The following is a 10122-nucleotide window of genomic DNA, read 5'->3' as shown; positions in this document are numbered from 1 at the left end:
CCTGGTCTACAAAGTGAGTCCAGGACAGCCAAGGTTAACAGAGAGACCCTGTCTTGAAAAATCAAAAAGAGAAAGGAAGCCAAAGATAAAGCCACTGCCTCATTCTCTTTCCTCATGATCTAAAGCTAAGGATGGTGCAAAGTTAAAACCACACACCACCTTTTAAGTACTTGAAGCAGCTGGGGGTCATGTGGGGAGACTGGTTGTTTCTAACTCCAACACTAAACAAGTGACTCGACCTAGAATTTTTTTTCTACAGCATTTAGACCTAATTTCTCACCAGAGGTGAGTTTACTAAGCCAAATTCTGACCTAAGGAGTACTACTGGTCTGACTGAACTTTTGGTCCATAGAAACAAGTGGATTTTAGGCAAATGAGCAGACTTAAAAGATACGTTAACACACAGAAAACCAGAGTCCAGAAATTTAATTCCAAATGTGCTTTTCTCGGGGGTAAGGGGGAATGACGCAGGACACTTGACTATTTCCAGCAGGATTTTTGATTGATGAAACAGGAGTAGTGGTGTATGGGATGTGTGAAATGTGTCTTAGGAAGGGAGAAGACATGGTCCATGTTCTAGAAAGTCCTCTTCATTGATTAACATCACCGAATGATCACAGCAGCAGACACTCGTGTGATCTGAATCGGTTCCTCCTGACTTTGGACTCTGCAACCTAAGAGGTACACTCCATGACAAGACAGGCATGCCAAGCACCTCTGCTTGTTATAGTCTTAAGAACACTGCCAGTTTCTTGCAACTGATGCAACCCTTGTGCATCAGACCAACCCTGAGCCCAGACACCTTGGGCTATGTCCTCTGTAAAACACTGAAGAAGCTAATGTTAGCCCTCAGGACCGGAAGACGTGTACAGCTCGGATGACCTACTGCCGGCAGATAGGATTTATTCTTGTGATTGCCACACTTGGTACAGGTCACCATGGGGCCACACTCCAGCAAAACACAGTCAATTGGTGAGTCCATGAAGATTTTACACAGGTTATCCTCCAAACCAGAAGGCACCGCTCCTCCGTTTTGGTCTTCATCACCAGACACCAGGTGCTGGAGTCCTTTCTGATCCTTGTACAGCCGAGTCACTTGCTCCATCAGTTCCCACTTCTCACAGCAGCCCTTGTAGTTGACAAAGTTGTGAGCCAGGATCTCCTTCAGCTGCCGCACTGTCAGGCCTTCAATGTCCTCCAGGTGGGTCAGACAAGGAGGCCCTCCAGCCTGGGACCAAGCTGTCTACTGAAATCAATGGACTGGACTGGGTCTCATCCTCGGCAGGTGCTCTAGCTGGGCTCTCCAGGAAGATGGGCTCCTCTGGGTCCTGAGTCACATGGCCAGTGGCCTGCTGATTTTCCCGAGCTTGGGCTGGGGGAACGGAGGTGGCTTGTGCAGGTGGAGAAGTGAGGCCAGGCGAGGTAGGAGGCACTGTGCTGGTGTGAGGCTGGGTGAGGAAGGCCAGCTGCTCGGGAAAGTCCTGGGACAAGGTGGGGACATGAGTCCTGGCCGCCTCAGAGATGACAGGCTGCTGGCCAAGCACCGGAAACACCAGCCCTTCTTTCTCCGGGCACATTTGGTAGAGATGACATGGAGGCTGAGGTAGTCTCTCAAGTCTTTCACCTTCATCTTCATGAGCTCCTCCCGCTGAAAGGCTGTGGCTCGGAACCATAGGTGGAGAAGGCAGAGGCGCGGCCCACTCCCCTCTTGGCTCGAACAGGTCGTGCAGAAGTTTTTCTAACAGTCCAAGCAGGTCTGCTTCTGAGAGTTGTATTTTCAAAATGGACCCCACTGGCCTTGCAGCTAGGTTCTGAGGCTGTGGGGGAAGGGAAGGAACTGTACCCAGGATTGGAATAGGCTTATGTACTGGCTCCCTGTGGTGGTGGTGCCTCCTCTAGCTGTCCATCAAAGCAGAATTAGTTGCAGCAGGTGCTGCGGATGTTGCCTGGCCGCACCTGGGACGGATCTCGACTGTGGTCACTCAGTCAGCGGGGCTGCGGGTCGGCAGCCGCCACAACTCTTTGGCTGATGGTCGCCCTGGTGCTCGCATCACGGACCATAAATAATTAAAAAAAAAAAAAAGAAAAAGAAAAGAAAATGCACATTTAAATATCTGAAATGTAGAGCTTTGAGTTGGAGAGCTGAAATTATTTCATCACGGGAAATAAATGTTGACCAAAGGAATATAGTTGTTTCCAAGTGATAAAGAATTCTTTGGACTGGATCATGCTCACACATGTGGGGTTGTCACATTCCTAACCCATTCTCATTCTTTTGAAACGTACTAATTCAGTCTTAGGGTCCTCAGTCTCTCAGCAACACTATCTCAATCATGTAGCCATATGTGACAGCCCTGTAGCCATAAAATGCGCAGTGAAAATCTGTTGCCGTATTAGAGGCACACAACGAGTAAAATAAGGCAAATCCTTTCTGCTCTCAGGCCTCAGATTTCAGATATGAATCTGCTGATCAAATGCTGGCACAACAAATAAAGCTGCTTTCACGCAAAGAGTCGTGAAATCCAGTGTACCTGTCAGAATATCCTATTTACTCTGCTCTTGAATATGGACAGATGATGAGAGAATGTTAATCAAAGCACTCAAGTTGAGAGTACTTTTAAAAAACAAAGTTAAAAGGGCTGTGTCTGGTTATTTAACATTTAACACTAGAGACTGTTTTATGCTTTTGCTCAATTTGTCTTTCTGATGTCAATAAGAATTCTTTTTTTAACACTTTCTTCTTTGCGTTCACATGGCATCTTATGCTACACCACACTATAAAAAAAAAAGAAAAAGTATGTATAAACCAAATTATTTTACTGCCTATATTAAAGGAATATACTATATATGATATTTTATAGCCTTAGCCACAGTAAAATATTTAACTAAAAGAGCAGTTGCTTGTGGATTGACCATTCCAAATTAGTGTTTTTATATTTATAGTTTTAATAAAAATCACAGAGAGAGCAATTACATACACAATGATGAATAGTCAAAATTCAATATTGTGGTTTGAAATCTGGTTCTCCACTCACTGCAAAGTGATTGAATCAGATGATTCTTGACACTGTATGTCCAACAGATCCTCCAGTATTTGAAAGATTTTATTATTATAAAATGTACTATCAGTAAAATGGGGGAAAAAAGCCAAATTTACTCAATTCAATATATATATATTATTCACACATTAGTGGGCTTGTGTGGACATTCTTGGGGATAGTTGACTCAGCAGGAAATAATCTGTGCCCTTTGTCTTCAAAGCTTTTATTCTTGACAGGAAAAAAGTCTCATATGGAATTTCTCCTTAGGGATCCACACTGTCACTTCTTGCCTTCTGTGAACCTAATCTCCAATTGCTGGCCTTGAATTTTGGGCCCCCTTACTCCAGATTTTCTTATATGGCAGTCTTTATAGACCACCACTGTTCAAAGTCCATTATTTCTGCCTAAAACGCTAGCCTTTTTATACAATGCTCCAAACATGTTATTCACTCAAGGATGTCTGTCTCAAAATCCTGTAGTTAATTGAATGACTTTTTTTTTTTTTTACAGTACTCTCCAGTCTTGATGCCATGATTAAATACTGTGTTATTTCTTTAATGTCTGCCCAGTCTAGAAGTATGTTTGTAGCAAGAACCCAGGCTTTACTGAAATGACTTAGGAAAGGTCGGGCTGTCCTGACTTTGCACCTCCTCCCCTTGAAAGCCACATTTGTCTCTAAACTAATGAATTCTCAACCGTCTTTATAAAGTGTACTAAAAATCACCAAAGGACACTCCTTACCTGCTGTAAATGGACCTAATATGTACAAATAGTTTAGTATCTCTGGAGGAAAGGCCTTGTCTAATGTTTTACAGGAGCCAATGTTACATCATAAAACTATTTCAGCCTGCATCTCATGTCACAATTGCTATTGCAGCCGTTTGACTTTAAACGCCCTACTATCCTTTACATCAAGTCTTCTCCCAGATACCAGTTTGTTCTTGGTCAGAAGGCAAGTGAACTTACTATACTATTAACTGACTTAATAAAACATGGTGACATTTAACTACTTTTTCGAATGGATTATCTCACTTATTCCTATGTAAGCCCTCTCTATAGCTCCAGGATCTAGGGAAATTACTGTCTTGGTGATATTTGTTTAAACCAATGAAGAAGCAGTGCAACTCATACTTCTGTACTTATTATTTTGATAAAATTATGTAAATGTGCAAATTGCCTCTGTTTTTTAATAACATTTTGACATGTTAGTTTGGCCATCCCTTCTCACTTTTGTTATAATTATGGGCATATATTTCTTGATATCAAATTAATAATCCTCTCTAGAATTTAAGTTGCTGTAAAGACTCTTCCTTCCTGTGAACCAAATTCAAGCCTCCTACATTTCTTTTTCATAGCATATTTCTTGCATGTAATACAGAGGCTGGATTTACTATATTTTTTACTCAGGAGTACAATTCTGTTCCTTTAAAACATAAAATTACAGCTTATGTTTATTTAAAAATGTGCCTTATTTAAAACTTTTGAACTACTTTAGTTTCTCTAATGCATGAGTTACCAAAAGAATGAGTGGCCCAAGGGCAAAATTTACATGTCTTTATTTAGCCTACTGTAACTGGAATATATTAAAACTAGGCTTTTAAAAAAGTCATAACTAATGGTATGGCATGCCAAGATTAAAACACAATTTCAACAAACAGAACTTACATGCTGACTGAACATTTACAGTTCTGAAGAACAAATTAAAATTTATTACAGTCTTTAATTTTCTCCTTGAGTTATCTTCTTGAATCTCATTTACCTTAAGGTCTTTGAAGAAAGAAAAAGAAATGAAACTGGCAGGAAAACAAGTCTTACAATATATATTTTTAAGCACCACTTTTTAAAATTTAGTGCTATGGAGCTTTCTGAAAGAAATAAATGTAGAAATGTAGATATAACAGTAGCTGTCCAAAGATCATCTGCTCTTTAAACTCAGTGGCATCGTTTGAAAAGCTGCAAGAATAAACATTGTTCCACGGAGGAAGTATTTTTCAGAAGACAGAATAGATGTTTCAATCTAGACCCATTTCACATTCACTGTGAACAGTTGGACATTATTGAACAGGCTTTGCCCTTTACTAGTAAATCCTGCAGCTAATCTTATTAAGAACTGCTGGAAACGGAAGTTATATAGAAATCACGAGTCAGCTCCACAGTAGAAGGTTCAAAGAGGTTTTCTATTGTGTTAAATGTCCTTTCTGTGCTTGTGTTTGGAAGTCAGCTCATTGAATTAATTTTATTTTAGGTGGTTATAAATGTAATCACATGGGTTATACACCCTGGGGGCAACCATGTGGGGACATTCACAGGTTGAGTTATCTAACTGACCCCTTTTCCTTAATATGATTTAGATAATATTAAGTTACTTTGAAGAATCCTTGAAGCATATAAACCCTTTCCTTAAAATGATTTTGCCTATACTCATAGATAATTTTAATGAAGGAAGAATGAGATCAGAATACATACATTCTCCAAAAGCCTCAAAGTTTTGTAAAACATTGTATGTGAAGGGAGAACCCATTGTTGCCTTTCCCTGAAGAAAGTTAAATTGAATTTTCTGACTATTGGAAAGTTACAGATGGTTGTATGTTGCTAATGACTCTGTCAAGGATCTTTATTGATTTACTAATCCATTACTATTAGATAATAATAAATTAATCACGACATTGCCTATTGTCCTAAAAGTTTCTCAATTTCATTTAAAAATTTTTAAAAATATCCTTTGAACTCATCTGTGGTCTTTTACAATCTCCCTTCCTTGACTAAACTCACATCTTTTCTTCCCTTTCTTTCATGGTAATATTCCTAAAGATTTAAGACTCCTAGAAACCTCCTATGCCATATCTGAAGGCTGCCTGTTATTGTTGCTTTTCAAAGACAATACCCCTGCTTTATACTAATTTCTTCATAGCAGTCACCATGTATATGATGCATGACAAAGTGCTGTGAACTGCCTAAAGAGTTACAATTTATTGGTAATTTTCACTACCTTATTTTAATGGATTTTTACACACTTTAAAACATTGGAAAACCACTGCCTATTATTCAGTTCTAGCACTGGCAAGAGAGTGTGGGGAAAGAAAGAGTTGAAGGAGAAGGAGGAAGAAGAGGAAAGAAAAAAAATAGCAAGTTATTTAATTGTCAAAGGCATAATGTATTGATAAAGGAATATGAGTTGTAAGAGGTACATTGATAAATTAAATATAGTGTAGAAAAATATAATCACCCAAATAAATCTAATTTAAGTATGATTTAGCTTAGAATATTATCTGGGTTGATATAGTGCTTACAGAATGAATAAATGTAACATTGAATGTCTATAGAGATAAACATTAGTCATTTTTTGTAAATTAAAAGGTATATCTTTAATTTCAAAGTCTCACTAAGCATTTGGATGAATTGCCTTCAAATATAAGTACTTATTGGAATTATTAGCTTATATAGGTTCTAATAACTGGCTTAGAAAACAAATTTATGATGTTGATGTACTTGCAGATCATATATTAATATGCAGTTATATACATGATTTAGGATAATCAGGAAAAGTACTTTATTGATAACATAAACTAAGGAGTTTGTATCAACATAAATAGCTAGGCATGGCAGTATGCAACTGTTATTTTACAACCATAAAGCAGAGCAAGGAACACTGATAGGCGTCCTGGTCACCTAGTAGCCCCACTTGTGTATAAGGCTCAGTAAAAGCCTCTCTTGAAATAAAATGAAGACAGCAATAGAAAAAGACATATGACATATAATTTGGCTTCAACATACACATGCATAGGCATGCATACCCATGTAGATGCATGTACACACATGCATACATACACAAAAGTTTTCAACTAAACAAAATTAAACTTGCTTGATTCTTTAAGTGAGAAGCATGGTCTCAATTTTATTGGAATTAGGATCTTAAAGCATACAAGAACAAATATGTTCAAGATTGTTAAAGATACAAATAATAAATGCTTAGTTTCTGATATTATTTCTACCTTTTTCGTGTTTAAACATTTGCTAGATAATGTGAAATGTGTTCAAATAAAGCTTCTTTTTTCGTTGTTTGAGAATTTTATATATGCATGAAATGTGTTTCAATTTCTACTTCCCATTTTCTCTGCTCCAGTTCCACCACATGCTTTCAATCCTATTCTTTCCCACCTTTATATTTTGTTTTGTTTCTTTCAAATCCACTCCTTACAGCCAGGACTGTATGTGTGTTTGGAGCTACTGAAGAGGGAATGGCATCTTGGGGGTTGCATTCTTGAAGAACACTGACTTTCCTTCTTCACCTCTGGAAGGTTTCCATCGCCAAGAGCTAGGTAAGGGTGAGAACTCATCATCCATTTTGCCTTCTGTTCTGGGATTTCTGGTTATTTTGACCTTGCACATATCTTATGCGTTGCTCCTCTGTGACTTTACAAATACAAGCGCATTGCTGTGTCCAAAGGTACTGCTTTGTTGTAGTGATGTACCACCTAAATCTTACAGTCTCTCTGTCTGTCTGCCCCCTTGTTTCTGATGCTCAGTGAGCATAGGAATAAAAGGATCCAAATGTACCATTTAGGGATGAATGCGCTTATAAGTTTCTTATTCCTCCATATTGACCACTGGTAGTTCTCTCTGCTAAATAATTTCTGCTGCTAAAAGAAGCTTCATAGAAGAGACTGAAGAGACATCTGTCGATGTAATTATGAGACAGTTGAGATCAGTTGTTTAACAACGTAGCAATGTGCCCGAATAATAGTATTATATTTTCCTCTAGGGCCTGTTTCCTGTTTAACAAAAGTTTCTTGGTCACAGTAATGGTGCCAGGTTTGAGTTTTGTCATGTATTATGAGCTCCTAGTCTAATTAAGAATTAGTTTGTTACTCCTGTAATATCTATGTTATTATTTACTCTTAGGCTCATCTTGTCAGGTGAGTCATTATTGTAAATTATATGCTCACAGTTTGGTATAATTGATGATAACTTTTTATCCTAGCTTACTAAGTGATTACTTTTCTCCTTCAGTAACATTCATAGAACCAGAGCACTAAGGAACATACTCAGTAAAGATGAGCCTTCCAGGTTAGTCCAAGGTGATTCATCTTTTCAAGTACTCAGATATGTGGTGTCTTCAGCAACAATGTCTCCTCCATCAAGTTATGGAAGGTGACAAAGAGCAGGGACAGAGTTTGGATATTGTTGAGACTTCAGTGACCACAAACTTAAAAAACAGTGGCATTCTAGGTACTGGGCTTTTTATTTGGTGGCCCATAGTGTGTAAAGAAGGGTGTTCTCTCTCATTACGGATTAACTTCCTTTAAATACTTTATTATATTTCTTAACATGTATACACTTCTGAGAACTTCTACAGAAGTACATACCCACATTATTTTCTCCAAGGTCTTTAGTGTGTTCCCTCACTGTCCTTCCTCCTCAACCCTGCCCTCATATCACCATGCTCCACTTGCATTTTATGGGAGAAAGGAGAAATAGATTAACTTATCAAACCATGAGTGCTACTGAATGAAATTACATCAGTAATGAATGATAAAGGTACCTGAACATAGACCTAAATCTAGAACTACTGCAAAGTATGTAGAGTTTCAAGTGTGAATGAGCACAAATGAGGTGAAATAAAGCTTTATTTGTTTCTGGATGGAAGAATAACATACTAGCTAAGAGGAGAACTCGGAGCGTGTGTCTGTGTATGTTATGAAGTGGAATCTAAGGGAGGAGTTTTTTAAACTGTAGAATTAAGACTCTGTTAAACATCCATAGTTGATAACATAAATATACCAAGTGTGTAAATTATATTGTCTGTAAATTAAGACCAAGCATGTCATGCAAGAATTATAAAAAGCTTAAGAAACAATTCGATTTGATGAAAACTAGGGACAGAATTACATTATTACTTACTATTTATTTATTTATTTGTTTGTTTGTTTGTTTTGACATTCTGACCACACTTTCCTGTTCTTCCTCCAACACTTTCACTCTATTCCCCACCCTCATTCTACCCCCCATCTACACCTCCTCCATTTCTATTTGAAAAACAAAAACAGCCCTGATGGATTTCAGCCTGCCATGACTTATCAAACTGTAGTAAGACCAGGCACCATCTCTTCTGTTAAGAGTAAACAAGGCAACCCTGTGGGGAGAAAGGGGCCCAAAGGCAATTAACAGAGTTAGAGAGAGCTCCTGCTCCCACGGTTAGAAGTCCAGCAAGAAGATCAAATTACATAACTCTAAGACCTAGGTACTGAGACCTAGGTCAGTCTCATGCAGGCTCCCTGGGTGACAGTAAAGCCTCTGTGAGGACCAGGTTAGTTGATTCTGTAAGTTTGTGGGTGTGGGTGTGGGTGTGTGCTTGAGCCCTCTGCCTCCTATCTTCCTTCATCTTCCTCTTCTACAGGATTCCCCACGCTCTACCTAATGTTTGGCTGTGGATCTCTGTATCTGTTTCCATCAGTTGCTGGGTGAAATGTATCTGAAGACAGTTGGGTAAGCCACCAATCTGTGAGTATGACAGATTTCATTAGGAATCATTTCACTGACTGCTTTTTTTTCTTTTTTCCCCCACCGACATATTTGGTTCTATTCTAGGTCTCTATGCTATCCAGTCTCTAGATCTTGGCCCTCCAGGAAGTGTCAGAGGTAGACTGCCTCTCATGACATGGGTCTCAAGCTGGACCAGTCAGTAGTTGGCCTCTACCACAGTTTCTGGGGCCACCTTTACCCCCTTTAAGATGTCTTTTTAAAATGAATTTTCACACAGTGAGTGCAATTCTCTCCATCTGCTTCACTGTGGAGGGACATGTATTTGTTTGAAATCCTTACTTTAGCTATTGTTACATGTTTATGTTTTGCCTTGAAGAGGTCTTTATTGACTTCAAGTCGACCTTCAATTTTTCTTATTGAACACACTGTATATGCCTCTGTGATTGGGCATTCAGGTTTCTCTGTTCTAAATAGAGAAGGTTAGTTTGTTTGCTTGCTTGCTTGTTTGTTTTGTTTTGTTTTAAATTATTTCTCATAGTTCATTTCCTTTCTCCTAATGGGGCGCTTAAAGATTAGTGATACTAAATACTCACACTCT

General features: G+C 38.6%; 1 pseudogene across 1 annotated transcript; it reads right to left on the bottom strand.

The window, feature by feature from the left end:
• Positions 1 to 483: 483 nt before the first annotated feature.
• Positions 484 to 7385, bottom strand: LOC311606506 (E3 ubiquitin-protein ligase rififylin-like; annotated as a pseudogene). The gene is made up of 2 exons: positions 7318 to 7385; positions 484 to 1972 (listed from the first exon to the last, which is right to left on the bottom strand). The product of its transcript is annotated as an E3 ubiquitin-protein ligase rififylin-like (transcript).
• Between the last annotated feature and the right edge of the window lie 2737 nt (positions 7386 to 10122).

This window comes from Acomys minous, assembly GCF_964271855.1.
Source record: "Acomys minous genome assembly, chromosome: 10".
NCBI classification, from domain to species: Eukaryota; Metazoa; Chordata; class Mammalia; order Rodentia; family Muridae; genus Acomys; species Acomys minous.
This window is presented reverse-complemented; position numbering and strand designations above follow the sequence as displayed.